At 37.5% G+C, this 21,582-nt stretch overlaps 1 protein-coding gene and 1 long non-coding RNA gene across 5 annotated transcripts in view; one reads left to right on the top strand and one right to left on the bottom strand.

Moving 5' to 3' along the window:
* The window catches only part of FBXL17 (F-box and leucine rich repeat protein 17), a 331,304-nt gene that overhangs the window by 205,343 nt on the left and 104,379 nt on the right, over positions 1–21,582 (top strand). The gene's annotated exons all lie outside the window — the stretch shown is intronic.
* Positions 9,120–21,582, bottom strand: part of LOC310890150 — a 32,080-nt gene continuing 19,617 nt past the window's right edge. The window contains exon 3 of one of the 2 annotated variants that reach the window (XR_014577066.1): positions 9,120–18,315. This is a non-coding gene — a long non-coding RNA (uncharacterized lncRNA). The remainder of the gene's footprint in view (positions 18,316–21,582) is intronic. The other variant, XR_014577067.1, reaches the window with a different exon arrangement.

The raw sequence follows: 21,582 nt of genomic DNA, 5'->3' as shown, positions 1-21,582 counted from the left end.
GCTAACCACATTTCAGTATACTAAACCAAATGAGGTTCTTGCTGTTTTTCCTTGCCTGTTTTATCCTCCTTTTCAAAATATTTCACATCTTAGTATTCAATAATCTAATATTACGCATGTTATCGTTTTTCTGAAGAACAGGTTTATAGTTGACACTTATAATCTTCAGGGAGCCCAAGGAACTTGGGTCCAAATAGTGGAGGAGCCTTTTGTATCCAAGACTTACTTGTGTAGCTGGCATTTAAGGGAATTATCAAAGGATAAGAACCTGTAGGTTGGCTGTTTCTCTGTTCCTTTGAAGGTAATGCATTATATTCTATGTCTCACAGAAAGAATTAGATACATGCAGGCTGTGCATCTTCTGCGTTCTGATATATTTTTATTCTTAGAGTTTCCATAAAGAGGATAACATAGTTTTTGATGGATAATATTTAGTTTTTGTGTGTGTGTGTGTATGTGTGTGTGGTTTTTTGTTTTGTTTTTTTTTTCTTATGGTTTGGATATGTATAGCTATTATTTGGAGTTGTTCAAAATTTCTTGCTGACAAGCTTTATTCTTCAAACTTTCAACGCAAGGTAGATGACTAAACTGTGCTTTTCGTCTGGGTTATTGAGGATTTTCTGTAGGCTTTCCAAGACTCGTGAAAGACAAAAATAGTTTTTCTCCTTGTGTTGGATCTGGGCATTTGGTAGCTTTTGTCTGAAGTATTAATGGTTGCCGTAGCAGCCTATGGAGATGTTGTCTACTTCATGTTCCTGTGTGGGAAGAGCCACTTACTTGCTCTTTGGGTACCAACTTGTTAGAGTATAGATAAATAGTTTGTCCGTTGGAGTCATAAGCTGGATGAAGTTGGAGTCATAAGCTTATAGTCATAAGCTATCTGTGTTAGATGGGACAGAGAGGACTTCTTAATCATTTATCATGAGTTTGAACCAACAACAAATTAAATCCATGAAGCCCTGGAGGTCAAATTATGGCATTCTTTTTATATGTCTGGCAGAAAGACTTGTCAGCAGTTATCTTTGCCATCTTTCTATTCCAACCCAACTTATATCCCCTTTCTTCCAGAACTTGTTTAGGGAAGGGCAAACTGCTAGTTGGTAAGACAAGAAGAAAACAGCAGGTCTTCGCATTAAAGTATGCAACAAAACACGAGTTGAACTTGGGATTCAGAGTGTTTCATGTTGAAAATAAGTGACAAAATCATAGAAACACAGAATGGTTTGGGATGGAAAAGACCTTAAAGATCATTTAGTTCCAATCCCCCCTACCATGACCAAGCCTACGTTCCAGTAGAACAGATTTCTCAAAGCCCCATCCAACTTGGCTTTAAACACTTTCAAGGATGCCCTTCCAAGGCATAAACAGCTTCTCTTGGCAGCCTGCTCCAGTGCCTCACATAGTAAAGTTCTTCCTAATGTCTAATCTAAACTGAACCTTCCTTCAGTTAAAGCCAATTCCTCCTTGTCCAATCACTACACTCTCTGACAGAGTCCCTCTCCAGCTTTCCAGTAGACACCCTTTATGTACTTTGTAAGGCCTCTATGAGGTCTCCTTGGAGTCTGCTCTTCTCCAGATTGAACAATGCAACTGTCTCAGCCTTTCTTCACAGGAGAGTTCATAGGAGAGGTGCTCCAGCCCCTTGATCATCCTCGTGGCTCTCCTCTGGACTCCCTCCAACAGACCCACTTCCTTTTTGTGCTGGGTGCCCCAGAGGTGAACGGAGTGCTCCAGGTGGGGTCTTATAAGAGCAGAGTACAGCCTGCTGGCCATGCTTCTTTTGATGTAGCTCAGGATATGGTTGGCTTTCTGGGCTGCAATCACACGTTGACGGCTCATGTTCAGTTTTTCATCAACAAACACCCCCAGGTCCTTCTCCTCAGGGCTGTTTTCAAACCATTCTCCACCCACATATTTTTGACAAGATATCAGGAGTTATTTCTCTTTTACGGGAGTGTTCTGGCTGAACAGGAATATCTAGTTAACTTATTTGAAATCCAGAACTCAGTATAAGTGAATGAAATCTCAGTATAAGTGAAATCTAGGGCTGATATAAAGTTATAAGTATAAATTTGTAGCTGGCCACCCCCACTTTCTTTAGGTAATGCTTTTCCATATACCCTGAACTGTTTGAAACATATGATATTTGTCTAGTTTAGCATGAAACACTGGAAACAGGATGTTTTCATTACTCAGCTTTAGGCAAAATGTCATTATACTAGTAAGTATAAGGATATTGGTAAGATTTCAAGAATTCGTGAAAAGTGGCTCAAAAGTATCCTCCGATTTGGCAGTGTATGTTGAATTATCTTCTTAATTCTGTTGCCATAAATTGCTGTTGTTGAGAGACTTTCTATTAGTTAAGCTGGCAAATAACCATAGTGTTAGAAATATTCCTATTTTTATACATGAGGCAACATATTTTATCTTAGTTGTAATAACCAGACAGCTAAAGCATCTGCTTTCAATACACTTAAAAGGAATTGCATTGATGTTTTTGTTGCAGAAAGAGCAAAGCATATGTATTTTTCATATCTGGGATAATTGAACTGATGTTAAGAGGCTGTGATTTTAAAAAAGGCATATGTAGAAGTGAAATCATATTTTCTTTATTTATTTCTGCAGTAAACTAGTATTGGCTCTGACACATGTCTAAATGTATGATATACAATGTGCAGAGGTTCATTGAAAGAGCATTTGGATTCTTGATTTTTACCTACTTTTCCTGAGGATTATAAAGGGTGTTCATGCTCCCACATGAGGGTTATCTGTATGGAGCAGGCAACCTCTGATTCACAGCGTGAAGCCCTTTGATCTGCTACAGATAGCAGCCTATATCATTTATATTGAACTTCCCACTTATTTTGGAAAGCTGGACTGATTTTCTCCTGTCTCATGCATTCCCGCTAGATGTTTTAAAATTCAGTATTTCAGCTGCTTTCACAATTTCTGATTGCTACCACAGTTTTTTGAAACATCAGTGTCAGCATGAAACACTCAAGAAAGTGTAGAGACGTATTTCTGTAGCGCTGGGAGGAAATCTCAATCACTTTTGAGCTAAATCACAATGAAAACTCGGGATGCTGTTATGCATCAGTTTTCTTCAGTTTTCTGAGTTTCTAACTTGAATGTAAAGTATCCATCCCTCTCTACCTACCCTTCACTTGTAGATACATGTCAAAAAAAGGCAAGATCATATAAAATTCCTCAGCTAAATTTACTTGTGTAACTCACTTGTGTTCATGTTCCTTTCTTTGGCTCCTTGCCACAGTTGACTACTTCTTCCATGTGCCATGTAGCAACTTACATTGCCAGAAACAAAAGTCAATATCTTATTTATATTTATTGCCATACACATTTATCTGGCTTTTAATCATAGGATTAATTGGGAAATTACAGATCTAGTTACAGGTGTAGGCAAATGTACACAAACATAGATGCAAAAGTTAATACCTCAGACTGCTCTCTGAAAACATGGACAGTAAGAGTATCAAGGCCTTCAAAATACTCATTACATAGCATATCTTATTATTACTGCTAATATTTACTGTTCAGTGATGGATATGTCAATTACTTGTTTTTTTCCTTGATTTTCTGTAAGTGCACAAAAAACTAAAACAACTATTTCAAACTTTATACATCATAAAACACAACTTGTTTTTTCTAATTGTCAAGGTATCTGACTTGTGTCTATTTCTTTGTCAGATATGTAAGTCCATTTATTATTATGTTAAAAATATAAGATTTTTTTTTCTTCTTGGAATTATTTATGCTATTTTTGGGATGCTTTGCATTGCTAGATGTGCGTTAAGTTGTATTTAAGCTTAATATAATGAGATTGAACAGAACTATGAACAGCTAAAACCTTCATAAGGTTTTAGGAAGAAGCCCAAAAAGAAGCCCTTTAATTAGGCCTCACTGTATGTTTGGAAACTATATTAATATACTAAGTAATCACAGAGGATATCTACATTGACAATACTTTTATGCCATTGGGCTTTTTCAGCCAATATAAGATACAGTATCTGTATGTGGGTTGTTAAGCGGTAGATTCAATACGTGTCAAACAGTCCTAATTTTATCTTTGATTTTTAATGTTACTATTCTTAGTAATTAAAAGGGATTCATTTAAAAGTTATTTTCTTTAAATGCTTTTGAACCTAGAGAATTTCTTTTTCCTACATAAAGTATTCTTTAGCTCTTCTATTTTCATACTAGGATTTATTTTTTTCCTGATGTCTTTAGTTTCTTTTTTCCCCTCATCAATCAATTAATGTACTACAGTGTGTTATTTACGTTGGTCTGCAGTTTTGGAAGCTCTTTGTGGAATTTCTGTTGAAGTTCCCACAGACCACAGTTTCCACAGAGTTTCCACAGAAGGGAAACATAACCCCTATTTTTAAAAAGGGAAAAAAGGAAGACTTGGGGCACTACAGGCCAGTCAGTCTCACTTCTGTGCTTGGCAAGATCATGGAGCAGATCCTCATGGAAACTCATGTTTGTAGGGAGAAAATTCGTGTGGCCAAAGCACACCTAGAGTTGAAGCTGGCTGTGTCTGTGAGAGAAAATAAAAAGGGCTTTTTCAGATATGTGAATGGAAAAAGGAGAACTAAAGAATACATAGGGCCGCTCCTTGATAGGGAAGGTCTCCTCACAGACAATGACATAGGCAAAGCAGAGACGCTTAACGCCTTCTTTGCCTCTGTCTTCAATGCCGATGATGGGCTTTGGGACCCAGGGTGCCCTGAGCTGGAGGACCGAGACGGTGGGGATGACAATCTCCCAACCGACCCTGAACGTGTGCGGGATTTGCTACTCCACCTGGATCCCTACAAGTCCATGGGTCTGGATGGGATTCATCCCCGGGTGCTGAAAGAGCTGGCGGACGTCATCGCGGAACCTCTCTCAATTATTTTTCAACGATCCTGGGAATTTGGAGAGGTCCCGGTAGACTGGAAGCTGGCAAATGTTGTGCCGATTTACAAGAAGGGTCAGAAAGAAGACCCTAGCAATTACAGGCCTGTCAGTCTCACGTCAGTGCCTGGTAAAATCATGGAGAAGATGGTTCTCGAACTTATTGAGGCGCACCTGGGGGACAAAGCAGTCATTGGTCCCAGCCAGCATGGGTTTGTGAAGGGCAGGTCCTGCCTAACTAACCTGATTTCCTTTTATGATAAGATCACCCGTATGATGGACCAAGGGAAACCAGCTGATGTGATTTTTTTGGACTTCAGCAAGGCTTTTGACACGGTTTCCCATAGGATCCTACTGGACAAAATGTCCACCATACAGCTAAATAAAAACATCATACGATGGGTGAGCAATTGGCTAATGGGCAGGGCCCAAAGGGTTATGGTAAATGGGGCTGCGTCAGGCTGGCGGGCGGTCACCAGTGGGGTCCCTCAAGGCTCCATTTTAGGGCCGGTACTTTTCAATATTTTTATAAACGATCTGGATGTAGGAATAGAAGGTATTTTGAGCAAGTTTGCTGATGACACCAAACTTGGAGGAGTAGTGGACTCGAATGAGGGTGGAAAGGCCTTGTAGAGGGATCTGGATAGGTTGGAGAGCTGGGCGATCACCAACCGCATGAAGTTCAATAAGAGCAAGTGCCGGGTCCTGCACCTGGGACGGGGAAACCCTGGCTGCACGTACAGACTGGGCGATGAGACGCTGGAGAGCAGCCTAGAAGAGAGGGATCTGGGGGTCGTGGTAGACAGCATGTTGAATATGAGCCAGCAGTGTGCCCTGGCGGCCAGGAGGGCCAACCGTGTCCTGGGGTGCATCAAGCACGGCATCGCTAGTAGGTCAAGGGAGGTGATTGTCCCGCTCTACTCTGCGCTGGTGCGGCCTCACCTCGAGTACTGTGTGCAGTTCTGGGCACCACAGTATAAAAAGGACATGAAACTGTTGGAGAGTGTACAGAGGAGGGCTACGAAGATGGTGAAAGGCCTGGAGGGGAAGACGTACGAGGAACGGCTGAGGTCACTGGGCCTGTTCAGCCTGGAGAAGAGGAGGCTGAGGGGAGACCTCATCACAGTCTACAACTTCCTCGTAAGGGGGTGTCGAGAGGCAGGAGACCTTTTCTCCATTAACACCAGTGACAGGACCCGCGGGAACGGGGTTAAGCTGAGGCAGGGGAAATTTAGGCTCGACATCAGGAGGGGGTTCTTCACAGAGAGGGTGGTTGCACACTGGAACAGGCTCCCCAGGGAAGTGGTCACTGCACCGAGCCTGTCTGAATTTAAGAAGAGACTGGACTGTGCACTTAGTCACATGGTCTGAACTTTTGGGTAGACCTGTGCGGTGTCAAGAGTTGGACTTGATGATCCTTAAGGGTCCCTTCCAACTCAGGATATTCTCTTCTCTTCTCTTCTCTTCTCTTCTCTTCTCTTCTCTTCTCTTCTCTTCTCTTCTCTTCTCTTCTCTTCTCTTCTCTTCTCTTCTCTTCTCTTCTCTTCTCTTCTCTTCTCTTCTCTTCTCTTCTCTTCTCTTCTCTTCTCTTCTCTTCTCTTCTCTTCTCTTCTCTTCTCTTCTCTTCTCTTCTCTTCTCTTCTCTTCTCTTCTCTTCTCTTCTCTTCTCTTCTCTTCTCTTCTAAACTATTCTATTCTAAACTATTCTATTCTAAACTATTCTATTCTAAACTATTCTATTCTAAACTATTCTAAACTATGCTAAGGTACATGGAAAATAAGGAGGTGATTGGTGACAACCAACATGGCTCCACTAAGGGCAGTTCGTGCCTGACAAACCTGGTGGCCTTCTGTGATGGGGTTACAGCACTGGTGGAGAGGGGAAGAGCAACTGAAATCATCTACCTGGATTCATGCAAAGGGTTTGGCAATATCCCCCATGATATCCTTGTCTGTAAATTGGAAAGACATGGGTGTGATGGATGGACCACTCGGTGGGAAAGGCATTGGCTGGATGGTCACACTGAGAGTTGTGGTGAACAGGTCGATGTCCAGGTGGAGATCTTAACGAGTAGTGTTCGTCGGGACAGTATTGGGACTAGCACTGACATCTTTGTGGGTGACATAGACTGTGGGATCGAGTGCACCCTCAGCAAGTTTACCAATGACACCAAGGTGAGTGGTGTGGTCGACACGATGGAGGGGAGGGATGTCATCCAGAGTGAACTGGACAGACTTGAGAGGTGGGCCTGTGTGACCATCATGAAGTTAAACCAGGCCAAGTACAAGGTCCTGCACCTGGGTCAAGGCAATGCCAAGCACAAATACAGGCTGGGTGGAGAATGGAGTGAGAGCAGCACTGAGGAGAAGGACCTGGGGGTGTTGGTTGTCAAGAAGCTCAACATGAACCATCAATGTCCACTTGCAGCCCAAAAAGCCAACCATATCCTGCGCTGCATCAAAAGCAGCATGGCCTCCCCTTCTGCACTGCTCTCATGAGACCCCACCTGATGCACTGTGTTCAGCTCTGGAGTCCCCAGCACAAGAAAGACATGGATATATTAGAATGAGTCCAGGGAAGGGCCATGAAGATGATCAGAGGGCTGGAGCACCTCTCCTATGACAAGAGGCTGAGGGAGGTGGGGTTCTTCAATCTGGAAAAGAGAAGGCTCTGAGGAGACCTTATAGTGTCCTTCCAGTACCTAATGGGGGCCTTCAGGAAAGCTGGAGGGACTCTGTCTGGAAATTTAGTGATTGGACAAGGAGTAATGGATTTAAACTGAAAGAGGGTAGATTTAGATTAGACATTAGGAAGAAATTTTTTACTTTGAAGGTAGTGAGTCACTGGAACAGGTTGCCCAGAGAAGCTGTGGATGCCCCATCCTTGGAAGTGTTTGAATGGGACTTTGGGCAACCTGGTCTAGTGGGGGGTGTCCCAAGCCTTTGCAGGGGAGTTGGAACTCGATGATCTTTAAGGTGCCCTCCAACCAAACCATTCTATGATTCTATGATTATGTCTTTCCTTCTTACTCCCTTACCCTTCTCTATGAATGAAAAAAAAAAAAAAAAACAAATCACGTTTTCATCCACTGATTTTTTTTCTTTCACATGCTAGCCTTTGACTATGAGTTTATAGGGAATTACAAAGAATTATAATAAGTTCCTAATCGCATCAGTGTGACTGTCTTCAAAGATCACTGCTGAAGTATTTAAGAATCCATAAAAACAGTTTATCAACAACCTCGATATGACTTTGACCCTTAGTTTGAATGCTTTTGAAGATAGTGGCCACTTCTGTCTTCCTTGATCGTGTTGGGCGGAGAGGTCTACAAAGAATTGTTTGAATGACTGAACTTTCGCTGTTTTACACAAATCACTGAGGTCACAGTTGAATCATTTTATGTAAGATATAAACAAAATTCAGAACAGTGAACCCAGGAGGTATAATATTTTTCTTCATTCTTTTTGTCCTGTATTTTGTTATGATGAGAAAAAAACACATTTTAAAGTTCTTGGATGTTTGCAAAGAATCTTTTATTTTTCCTTGACATCAACACTTCAAGATTTAAAAAAAAAAAAAAAAGTAATTCTTTGAATTTATTGTGGTAGAAACAGATACAGTGATCTTTACTTGTTTTCCTAGCATTTCCTTTAAGTGAATGTAGGCATAAATTCTTCTTTTACCACTGTTTTTCAATAGACCTTCCAGGCTAAGGAAGCTTTCCAAGCTGTATATGAAATAAAATCCTCCCACTGTACAAAAATAATCTGAAAATTCTCTTCTGTTGCATTTGACAAATGTCACTGTTGTCACCCCTAGTAACCCTCAAATCTGACTTGAGCCATTAACTTGTCATCACAAATGTTAGGCAGAGTTAGTATGGGTAAGTACAAGAAAAAATGACTTTGAGTGTAAATCTGAAAATGTTTAAGTGGACACTGAAGGGAGACTGAAAAGAGAATAACTACTTTCATATTCTGACTTCTCCAAGCACTTACAAACCTAACCTAACTATTTGAGACTGTAGCCACCTATGTACAGGAATTTAATAGTGTTCATCATTGTAAGGGAGTATGTTGCTGAATGCAATGACTATCTAAGACAACAGAAGCAAGTGGACACTAAGTTCCACATCAGGACCTATTCCTCTATTACAGTCAGTGTGTGTGTGAGCTCCTATCGCCTCTTTGTCTTTGGTGTGGAAAAAAAAAAAAAAAAAGAAAAGAAAAAAACGGGAAATTTGACAAAAGTATTATAGGCACATATTTAGTATGGGAACTTATATTTTTGAAACCATATAATTAGCTAAAATAGAAATGCACCATGAGTGCTTTGTCTCATCAGTGAGTTTTCAATACTTTTAATTAAAATAGGGGTATTAATGGTAGCCTCTTAGTGATAGGACATGTCCATATCCACAGTCAAAAGTTAGTTATGGAAATTTAGATTATATGATAAGGTAGGTTCATCTTCATTTCTGGGATTAAAATAACTAAAATTATTTTGGTTTTAAACTTGTGCTGTAGTTTGGCCAGTAGGTCTGCAAAATCATTTTGACAGAGATCTTTCTAGAGATCTTTCTAGTATATAAGCATATACTCCTATTGTTAGTAAGTGTATGCAAGATGGTATGTGTCAAGGCATCCTGAAATCCCTGTGACACAGCTCATAGTCTTATTTTGGAGCCCAGAGGGTGGCAGTGAAGGCAAAGTTATCCAGTTTTGTCCAAGCATTTCTCACAAAGATCAGCCATGCTGACAAGCCGAGACATTTTAGAAATCACCAGGTTACCACTGGTAAAAAGAAACAGTCTGAAAGGGAAAGGAAATTTCTTTGTCTACAGCTGCCTATCAGAGAAAGACACAAGAAAGATTTGAGATTGTTGCAGTTGCTGTGGTATTTTGTGCAGAGACAGACTTCAGCTTAATAATTTCTTATACTGAAGGAGAATAAAAATGGTTCAGAATAATGAATCAGCAGTTGATGGTACTTATGTTCATGCTAGCTGATGGGCAAGATTTGCAGCTGTTCCTTTATTGCTCCACTATTAATGTTATTAAAGGACAGAGGAGTCTTCAAGTCCAAGTTCAGTTAAGGAGGTACCTGGGTTCCAGTCAGATATCTCTCCCACTTACATATGCTTACTGAGATTTAAGTTTCTAGCATCAGGATGCAATATTGTAATGGCATATTACAGTAACAACAGTTTATTATTTTAGGATGCCTTTTGATGGTCCATCCATTTCACAGTAGTTCCATTTTCTTAAAATATCCAAGAGTAACAGTTGTTTATATCCATAAGAAGATTGATTAAAATTCATTTTTAAAGAGGGGCTCCCTTTTTAGCTTTGGTGGTTTTACTCGGGTGGATGGCCTAGCTCCACCACAAATGCTTTCTCACTCCCCCTCCTCAAAGAGGAACAGGGAGAAAATATGATGAAAAGGCCTCAAGGGTTGAGAGATAAGGACGAGGAGATCGCGCAGTAATTATTGTGACGGGCGAAACAGACTCAGCGTAGGGAGATAGTAAGATTTATTACCTATTACTAACAAGCTAGAGAAGTGAGAAACAAAGGAAAGAAACCAACAGCACCTTCCCCCACATCCACCCTCTTCCACCTCCTCCCCCTGAGCGGCGCAGGGGAATGGGAGTTATGGTCAGTCTATAGTGCTTCTTCTCCGCTGCTCCTTCTCGGTCACTCTCGTCCCCTGTGCTGTGGGGTCCCTCCCACGGGATGCAGTCCTTGTTGAACTGATCCAGCGTGGGCTTCCCACAGGCAGCAGCTCTTCAAGAACTGCTCCAGATATGGGTCCGTACCACGGGGTCCATCCCTCAGGAGCAAACTGCTCCAGCTCGGGTCCCCCATGGGCAGCAGCTCCTGCCAGGTCACCTGCTCCTGCGTGGTCTCCTCTCCATGGGCTACAGGTCCGGCCCAGAATCTGCTCCGGCAGGGGTCTTCCACAGGCCGCAGCCTCCGTTGGTGCAGGTCCACCTGCTCCCACCGTGGTCTCCTCCACGGGCTGCAGTGTGGAACCCTGCTCCACCGTGGTACTCCATGGGCTGCAAGGGGACAACCTGCTTCACCACGGTCCTCACCACAGACCGCAGGGGACTTCTTCTCCGGCGCCTGGAGCACCTCTCCCCCTCCTTCTTCACTGACCTTGGTGCCTGCAAGGCTGTTCCTCTCACTCTCCCAGCTGCTGTGTGTGGTGCAGTGTTTTTTTTTTGTTTTTTTTTTTTTTTCCCGTCTTAAATATGCTCTCACAGAGGCGCAAAACAACATCGCTTACTGGCTCAGCTCTGGTCAGCAGTTGGGCCCTTACTTAACATGGGGCAGCTTCTAGATTCTTCTCACAGAAGCCACCCCTATGGCCCCCTTCTACCAAAACCTTGCCACGTAAACCCACTACATTACCTTATTTTTTAAACACTGTCTGTTGATATTAGCTAATTATCTGGATTTGAAATCAAGAAAATGTATGGAAGGAAGATTCACACTGTCTCCAGTAATTATAAAACCCTATGGAATATCTGAGTCACAGTGACTGTAAAGCGTATACTACTGAATTGAATTATTTTTGATGAATGCTAACAGGAGTTCTCCAAAAAGCATTTCTTGTCAACTTGTATAATAGTTACAACTCTTAAAATTTATGCTGTAGTAGGAATGTGACTGTGACCTTATCCATCCCTGACATCACAAAGTTTATATTCACACTAGTGTTTCTTTTTTTTTTTTCCTTAGGAGAAAACTTGAATTGTTATAGTGACTGGCTTATATGTATAAACATTCATATTTATGTTTAACGTATATACAAATCAGTAATGCTTTCTTGGGGACTAATAGTAAGGGGAGAAATTAGTTCTTAAAAAAACCCTTCTTTTCTGCAGCATATGTGCACACAGTATGCTACTATAATATCTTTAATTTTGTTTTCATATTCTTATATTAAGAAAAATGGGTAGATGTTACATTAAAAGAAGCATGGAAGAATATGCAGACATATCTGGTATGCTTTCATTATTTTACTAATTAGAAACAAAAATGCATTAAAATATTTTAACTACATCTTTGAAGGCCTAACATTTGAACCTTGAAACATTCACCATGCATACAAAAATCTGTATCTAAAAAACTTAAAAGACTTAAAATCATTAAAGAAGACTAATTATATCACAATCCTTATTTTTATCTAAATTGATGCTTGATGATTATTTACTTAAATGGTAAAAAGTATGGTACTCTTCTTAAATATTACTCTTCTTAAATATTACTCTTTTTCTTAAATAAGTAATATGTTCAGGGTTCTTAACATAGCATCAATAGCAGCTAACTCTAATGTTATCAAAATTATCTAAATCTTTAGCAAAACAAGTTAACTCTCATCTGGAGGTCATTCAAGTAAAATGTAAATATCTAATTCTAAGATCTTTTCCTTTTGGTACCTTATGAGCCAGTGTTCTTAAACTGAGCATGTCCCTCCAGTTGTAGCTATACCATGCAATGGGAAGGAATCTTTGTCAGCGAAGATTCATTGATTTTTTTTTCTATTTTATTTTTCTTAATTGAGAATACAAACAGTAATCGAGAATCAAGAAAAGTATTTTAGGAAAATTACATCAGGAAACAGTCACATTCTATACTATTTGCAGTTCTGAAAGGTTCAGAGAATCTTAGCTTGTAAGATATGACTATAAAAGAAACATACTTGCATGAAACAAATATATCAAAAACCTTTACAGAGTGCAGATATAAAATAAATTTTATGTTGAGTGCTGAATTACAAGTTAAGGTAATTGCAAAGTATGTATACACATCCTTTATCTGTTTTTGTGTCAGATCACCATCATGTTTAAACACATATTACATTGGGAACCTGCTGAACTGAAAAACTTGATTGGCTGCAGCCAGAGTTAGAGATTCTCTTAGTCTGTTTTGGTCTATAATAGATAGATACCATCTTAGTAAGGGATATGATGTTGGTTTTCCTGTGATATGGAACCTGCACTCTTCGTGGTCTTTTGCTTTACCTAGTTGCTCCACTTATCATGGAAACAGTACTGCATTCTGATCTAGTTTAAGTCTCATCAGTGTCCCAATCTCTATCTCAAAGTAGGTGATTCATTCATTTTATTCATATTTTTTTTATACATTCATTTTTTATTCATTCATTTTATTCTTTGGAAGGGGTGGAGATAGCTTGAAGATGTTCAGACCTTACTTCATCACAATGATGAACAAAATGATCTTTTGAGGTGCCTTCCAGTTTTAAAGTTCAGTGATTAATTCTGCCGCAGTTATGCAAACAAATTAAAGGAAGAGAATGATCTCAGGGCATAGGAACTCTCCTTACTGTTTTGGTAAACCTCTTGATTTTGATACAAGAGAAAGAAGCTGAGCTACTGTCATTGTTTTCTCAAAACCAATAAAGTTACTGAATAGAAGCGTAGCCGCATACATGAAGAAGAATTCACAGTGATGCCAGAAGGAAGAAATGAATGAACTTTGTTCTAAACCCAAAGTCACTTCAATCAAAAAAGGCATTAGGGTTCTACGTATTAATGGATTAATTCTAAATCTAGAATTAAACCCAAAGTCACTTAAATCAAAAAAGGCATTAGGATTCCACGTTATTGGAGTTGCCTGAATTTGGACTCCTTAAATGCAGTTGTGTAACAGTTGGCTAGAATGTGAAAATGAAGAGTTTGACTCTGCTCTTTGTTTCACAATTTGCTAGTTGTTTTTTTATTAAGGGGAAAAAAAAAAGAAAAAAAAAGTTAAATAATGCTAATTTTTTCTGTTCATGGTCCCAAGCAATATATTTAGTCTATATGTTTCCTTGTATGTCCAAGGCCATAACATTAACTACAATACATCTTCAGAAGCACATATGATGCTAATTATTAAAGGAAACATTTGAAGATCTTGACAGGACTTTGAATTAACCCGTAGCAGGGATAATTAAATACTTGGCATCAAGCCAGTTTGAAGGCCTCGTACTGTTTCTGGCGACATCGCTCTATCTTGAGCTACATATTCAAAACTACTTGCCATGGCAAAATATTTTGCATTTATATATTATGGAGAAATGTAATTTTTCTTCCTAGGGGAGGATCATTGTCTCTCATTCAGACTTAATGCAGCAAGTACCAGATAAAAAAAGAAATTGGAGCAGCAGGTAGTAGTAGTTCACCTTTCAAATCAATGCAAGGACATTGCCTATGCTTTGTGAATTGCCTTGGCTATCACAGAAGCAAAGAATCACAGAATGGCCGAGGTTGGAAGGGACCTCTGAAGATCATCTAGTCCAGTGCCCCTGCTGAGCAGGATCACATAGAGCACGTTGCATGGGATGGCATCCAGGTGGGTTTTGAATATCTCCAGAGGAGGAGACTCCACAGCCTCTCTGGGTTACTTCTCTGGGTAACTTGTTCCAATGCCCTGTCAACCTCACAGTAATGTTTTCTCATATTCAGATGGAACTTCCTGTCCATTCACTTCTTGATAGAATTCCTATCCTGCACTTTGAAAATTAGTTTTCAGGCTTCCTGTAAGCATGTAGATCTAAAGACAAATAGAAACTCCTGTTTGTGTTATGTGTCCATCATAGGTACTGGCAGGTTAGTAAGAATATGAAGGAGGTGTTTATCTAGATGATAATTTGAATTGATAAAATGCTACTATGCTATGTCAACCAAAGAGTAACAGACTCCTTTATGTGTTCTGCCAATAATCTGTGATTTATTTCAGGCTTGCATGTGGACCTTGTAAAGCAATAATTTAATCAGAATTAAGAGAGTGAGAACGCAATCTTTTCCAATTATGTTTATCAGTGTAACCTCTGAATATCTTAGTACACACTGGATGCTGCTGAAAACAAGATGTCCTCTAACACTTTTTACTCTTGAAGTACAGAGTGTGCTTATATTATTTAAGAGATTTCTTTTTGCATGTTTTGTAATAGTGTGAATTAAATGTGGTGGCAGCCACAGAAGTTCTGAACACAGTGTATGTCAGAACAGTTTTGGCAAACAGTATCTGCTTTGAATTAATTTCTTAGTAACCTGAAACATTGTGTTGAGTGGTGGGCATATTGCTGGCACCAGCTGACCATCAGCATGCTTCTGCTGTCTGAGTTGCTTAGTTGCATTGAAATAAAGCGGAAAGTGAGCTTTTGCCTTCTGTGATTTCTCAGAGTTGCACATCTGGAAAATATGCAACATTTTCCTACCCCCCGCTGTTTCTATAAAGTGCACACACTAGCAGCTTTGCTTTTCCCCTTTCTTCCCTGGTGAGAGAAGAAATGTCCCTGTGTTGCTTTTGCACAGAACCAACTTCTTACACAGAAAGATGGTCAATTTCAACTCAGTTTGACCTGTGTTAGTGTTAAGACTAATGTAGTAACACTGTCCTTTCCTTGGAAAGCTTTAACCATCAATAACATTTACTACTTTAATGCAGTATATTTAAAATTAAAAGGTGTATATTTAAAGCTGTGAATTAAATAAATGTGACTTCCTCTAACCCTAATTTAAATGTGTTACTAGAGGAAAGTAGGGAATGACAGATCTGCAGTTAAGTGATTTCATAGAATTTTTATATTTTGTTAATAATGGCTTGTTAAAAAATCTATGGAATTATAGTTACATATAGTGATTTATGAATACATCACAGAATTCTTGCCTGAGTTCTCTGGAGAGGCAAAAATATAACCCACAGAAATTTCATTGCCTTTTTCTAGTATGTAGATTTTAATTGACTATAGAATTTCTAATGGTTTAGACAGTTGCACCCTTGTGGGTTCAGTTGGATCAGTTTAAGAAATCATTTGAAGCTGTTTCTGATTGTCTTGTAGCAGAATGTAATAACCATTGTCATAGCTAAGATACCATTAAGGAATTAGATGACTATTTCCTTTTTCAGTACAAAGTTAGCTGAGGCTTGCTGGAAATATATCTAAACTTTGACGAGATTTAGGGTGTTTACATCAATGAACAGAGAAATGTAGCTAGAAGATTATATGAACTGTTAGAACTGTTGTGTTTGTTAAATGCTCCTGAGAGATTAGGAAGAAAATATTTTCAAATTCATAGAATTTCAGTCAAAATCCTGGTTGTTCTTAAGTTTTTGTTGCTGTTGTTGTTTTACCTTGTTTTGGGTGGCAATTCATTACATTTTAGCATCTAGATAGCTTTTGGGATAGCCAATGGGAGAACATTGTCTGCAGTTACAAGTGCAGGCAGATAACACCAAGAGAAGGTTTCTTTTATAACAAATATAAGCAGTGCTATCATACACCCCATATAAATAATTATCAGCATGCTCAGTGCCCCAACAAAATCAGAACTGTCTCAAAAGTCAGGAGACCATAAGACATGATGGACTGAAAGTACTTTCTTCACTTATATCTTACTGTGTAAAACATCTGTTATCACATTGTATAAAGATATTTTATAATCTTCTTGTGCTTTTTGACTTCTCAAAGTCAAAAGGTTCAAAGTGCCAAAAATCGTTTCTGTTGCTGCACAACTGTTGGGGAAACGGCAAGTTTTTGTGTGATTTGAATTGGTCAGAGGGATCAGTCAGTCTTCGGGCTCGGTTAGAAAAGCTAATTTTCAGAAATGACATACCTGACCTGAAAAAAAAATGCAAATCCTTGATTTGGATATAATAACTCTTAAGAAACACAACTTATTTAAAAGGTTTAGTTTTAGTTTAGAGATCTTAACTGTGAATTAATCTTCCAATTGAAACAAGTTATTTTTCCCTATAACAACAATACAGACTAATTTTCTGATTGATGTTTAGGTGATACTTTACATCAGGACTACAAACAACTGTCTTCTTCATTTCGTTGTGTTTGCAGTTGCTCAGTTATGGATTTTCCAGCTACTGAAAATTGCCATGTTTTCTCACTACATTTTAAAAGGGCACAGTACACCCTAATGTCCTATCTAGCCAGATTATTTTCTAGTAAGATTACATTAAAAGTTATTCCATTAAGAATAACTAATTAAATGAATGAATACAGATGAATACTATTAGTTGAAGATCATACATTATTAGGTGGCATTAAAAACCTGTACTTAGAGAATATAAATGGCAATCTACTAAGATTATGACACACAGAAAGAAATGTCATTCTTTCAGTTTCAAATAAATACTACTGCTAGAATCTTATCAGACTTGAATGAAGGCAATTTTACTTAATACTAAACATAGATAGTACCATCAAGCTTTTTTTGTAACTTTCTCCAAGCAGTGTACCAGTAACAGAAATGCTAGCCACACAGCTTTGTGGAAAGGAATGCATAATCATTTCATAAAGAAGTTCTGGACTGTGCTTTAAAGCATTTTTTAATTATTATTATTATTTATTTATTTTTTAGTAAAAGTCATTGCAATCTCACTGCATTCTCCCTAGTTTGAAGTGAAGTTTCTGAGGACTTTGGCATTCTTATCAATATTTATATTATACTTCATGGCAAATCAAGAATTCAGAGATTTTAGTAGACATGAAGTTTTTTGTCTCAGCTAAAATTTGTATCCTAGAAAATTTCTGGTAGTCCATGATATATGAAATATACCTAATTTCATGCACAGTCTTTGCTATGATGCTACCAATTGGGTGAGATTTAGCATACTGGCCTTGCCTGAAAAGTTTAGTATTCAGTTATTGCTTGCATTCTTGAATGTCTTCTCTCTAGCACTTGTCCTAAAATGCACTGAGATTGTTTATCGTTTTCTTTCATCATTTTTACTAACATCTACAGCATTAAATTAATGTAGTAGATCTACCAACTTGCTTGAAATCTTAGTGTATAAAAAAAATCAGTTCCAAATATACATTAATTATGACAAGTATGGGATTTATTTACATATATTTTTCTGTTTGATTATCTTGGGTCTTCTTCTGCTCTAACATCATTTCATACATGCAGAAATTCTGTACAAACTTGAATGTCCTTCAGGAGTGGAGGAGAAAAATCAGATCTGGTGATAGAAAAGTTATCCAGAAATCTTCCCCATATGCTGTAAAAGATTTTACTTTTATTACTGTCTAATGAAAAAGATTACCTCTCTCTATAAACCTTGTTCATTTCATATAAATTTAGAACATGATAATTCTTAACAATACTATAGCTCATAGGAATAGGATTGAGAATATTTATCAAACTTACATAGGGTTTTATGTATTCGCAAATCTTAGCCTTTACCTACTTATATTTAACACACAAGAAAAAAATTAGATTTATAGAATGTGCACTTGGAAAGAAGAAACTGAGGCAGAGATTTTGCTGTGTTCTTAAAGTTTGAAGGAGAGACCCTTAACTCAAGTCCTTTGCAGTCCACATCACTCTGACCATGATCTACATTGTCATTTAAGAAAGGATAGGCCTGAAAGGTAGAAAAGAAGAACTGGTAGCAGTTACAGTTTTATTTGGATTAGAATAAAATAAATGATGTAAAAGAAATTTGGAAGTCCCAACAGATTAGCTGCCTCTTTGCAAAACTCGGTGAAATGCATGTTAACCTCTGTCAGATGGAAATAAAACAGTAAATATGTCAAAATCTTTTTCCTTATGATACATTTAATGTGCAATCCTCGTTGATATCAAGAAGTACAGAATTGTATGAATACTGAACATTTTACCTTTTATAAATTTTCTAAAAAGCGGGTGACATTTTTTTCTGCATTCTTATGTGTTTTAAAGTTTATCTGAGCATGCTAAAAGGACAGCAAAAAGAACATTTGGGAAAAGTTGGAACACAAAAGTACAGTTCCCATATCATATTTTTACTATTAAACTTGGAAGGTTTCTTTGAGAAAAGAACGCTATTTTACATACATTAAAAACAAATTATGAATACTCTTATTCTATATACTATACCTTAATGAGATGGCCCAAGGTTACTTTAAAAAAATAAAATAAAATAAAATATCACAAAACTGAGGCCACTGTAACTCCAGGACCAATCTAGGCCTAAAGTAAGTAAACATAATCTTTAAAAGGTCAGGAAGAAGTAAGGCTACCCTGTTCTTGCTTGCAAGAAATGGCACAACTGTGCCTTTTTACTCCCTTGTGTCATTTGTATTTGTTATTTTGGATGAGAATTACGGTAATAAGGCAAAACTGAAACATTTGAAAAAGGAATTCATTATTTGTTTGTATGATATTTATTATACAGTATAATACTATAATGTATACTTTGTATAATAATTATCATACATATTGCTTGCTAAGAAATATGCATTGTCTTGTTTCTGGTTAACTTGTTTTGTTTTACGACAGTGAACAAGTTATAATGGATTTAAGAAACTATTTGAAGTGCTGTATCAACTGGGTCTTTTAATCTGAAATCTGAATTCCAAAATATTTTTAAATTCTTCAAAAATAAGAGATACCATTAAAAACATCATATCTGAAAACTCAGAGATTGTGCCAGAGATATATCCTGTGAACTTTGGCATGCTTAGGTATGGAAAATCAGATTCACATGGGTTTTAGAATAAAATTATTGTTATAGCTGTTAATTTGTATTGAATCCATTATGATATCTAGTACCTCCAGGTCAGAAAGGAACCAAAGGCCACCTGAAATACTACTACATGTAAATGCCAGATAGAGGAATTAAACAATTTGCTAAATCTCTCCTTTCTCAGCCTAATCGGTTGCTGGATTTACATACAGACAATAACAGGAATTATAAAGGTATTTAATTTTAGATAAGACTACTAATAAATATTTGAAAATAGATATTTATTGCTGAAAGACAGGGCATAATAGCTGATTAATTTATCTGCATAACTCTCTGATTGCAACTTGCTTACATCTTACTAGCTCAGAGCACAAGCAGACGCTGTGGGACTTGTCTTACTTTACCTCTGTAGTTTGTGAGTTCCAGTGTGAAAAAAAATCTTTTTTCCTGAGCTCTAAGTAGCAAAACTATTTGGTGAACCTAATTTTAAATTACATTGATTTTCTAAAGAATACTGCCCTGCTAATCAGAACTCCATGATTGCCCTAAGATAATTGCTGTTAACTTGTGTAACTGACACTTTGCATATTGGTTCTAGATGAAAACTGCTTTTCAAATTCCATTTGTGCTTTTGATTGAAAGTCTTAGCCTGTTTTGTTGTCTCTGTGATTAATATTGTTTCTTATAGATGCAGTTCTTGATGTTCAAATTAAAAATACTTTAAAAATACATAACTTGAATGTGGTTGGAATGTTAAACTGGCCGTAAAAATTTTGTGCCAGGATAATTGAAAGAAAAGTAAAAATCATACCTTTCATTAGTGCAAAGTATTAGAAAATATTTGTTTTGAAAGAGATCTGTTGTTCCTAATGTAAATAAGATAAACAATATAAGAGAATCCCAAACCAAGAATAGGTATCTATAGGCATGTAAAGTTATCATTTATTTTTATGAGGGTTATTAGGCTTTATAGAACTCTTGGTTATATACTAGTTCTATGCATTCTTGGTTATATATTAGTTCTATATATATATACTCAGTTATCTACATAGTTCTGTATAGTTCTATATATATTATTCACTATTTTCATTCCCATTATTCTTTCTGAGTGCAGAAGGCCTAAGATTACATCCATTTCTTAAAATTCTGTACATGCTTTCTGTGCTAAGAGGTTTTGTTTTGTTATAGGAGAGATTTGGTTATTATATAGCATTATTGCCTTCCAAGTCATCAAAACCAATGAGTATGAATATTATTTCATATGCAGCTACTCATCTCTGTCTGAATTTAACCTCTAAAATACTAACTTGTTAGAAGATCTTTTCTTACTGAAAGGTCTCTATTTTGCCATTATATATTTCAGTGTTCTTGTTCTTTCCTAGATTTCTTCTTGTTGCCAGTGGTGGTCTTGGTTATATTTTAAAGAGCGATGAAGTGTTCATTTTTCTGCTTAGAGACAAATTATGCCAAGCAAATGCAAAGAAGCCATATAAACAGTCTGATGTTCATTTTTAATCTTAGCAATGGAGTGTGTTAATATGTCTCCAATGGTACTTTTCATTTTGTTTTCTTTTTTACACTTTCATCAATTGTGATCTCTTGACCAGTGTATGGTAACTCCAATTAGCTTCACTCAGGGATGAAAAGCATCTCAAACTGTAACAAGGTCTCCCAGGACCACTTATATCATGAATGCCGTAGTCATATTTTCTCATTAGTTCCTTTCAGTTGTCACAAATATGATTTTCCAGTGTTTTTTAGAATCCAACCGAAAACATAAAAACCGTGTATGTATATGGAAAAGACAATTATTTTCCATAATTCAAGGATCTTTTGAATCTTTTCTTATACGTGGAAGCTTGTGTAGTTTTGTAGTTTAATCCATTAAACTTAAGCAAGTCAAAGAATGTAAGAATCAATTGGTATAGAGAAGAAAAATACTTTTTTGAATGATTCATTTTCTAATTCATCTTATTTTCCCGTTATTTGTAGGCTCTTACATTGTGCATTGCAAGGAACATCAGAAACCTTGACTAGTGAATTCATTGCACAGATTTATATGTGGGAACCACCAAGATTATAGGTCTAAATTTGAAGTTATCAGTAGCCTTATCTATTTCTCAACCATGCAGTTTAGTTACTTTTGAAGAAGAGATTTGTTTACAGAGAAGCTTTATGCCAGTT

The sequence above is a fragment of the Anser anser genome, assembly GCF_964211835.1.
Source record: "Anser anser genome assembly, chromosome: Z".
NCBI classification, from domain to species: Eukaryota; Metazoa; Chordata; class Aves; order Anseriformes; family Anatidae; genus Anser; species Anser anser.
The sequence above is the reverse complement of the archived record's forward strand: the minus strand, read 5'-3'. Positions and strand labels throughout refer to the sequence as shown.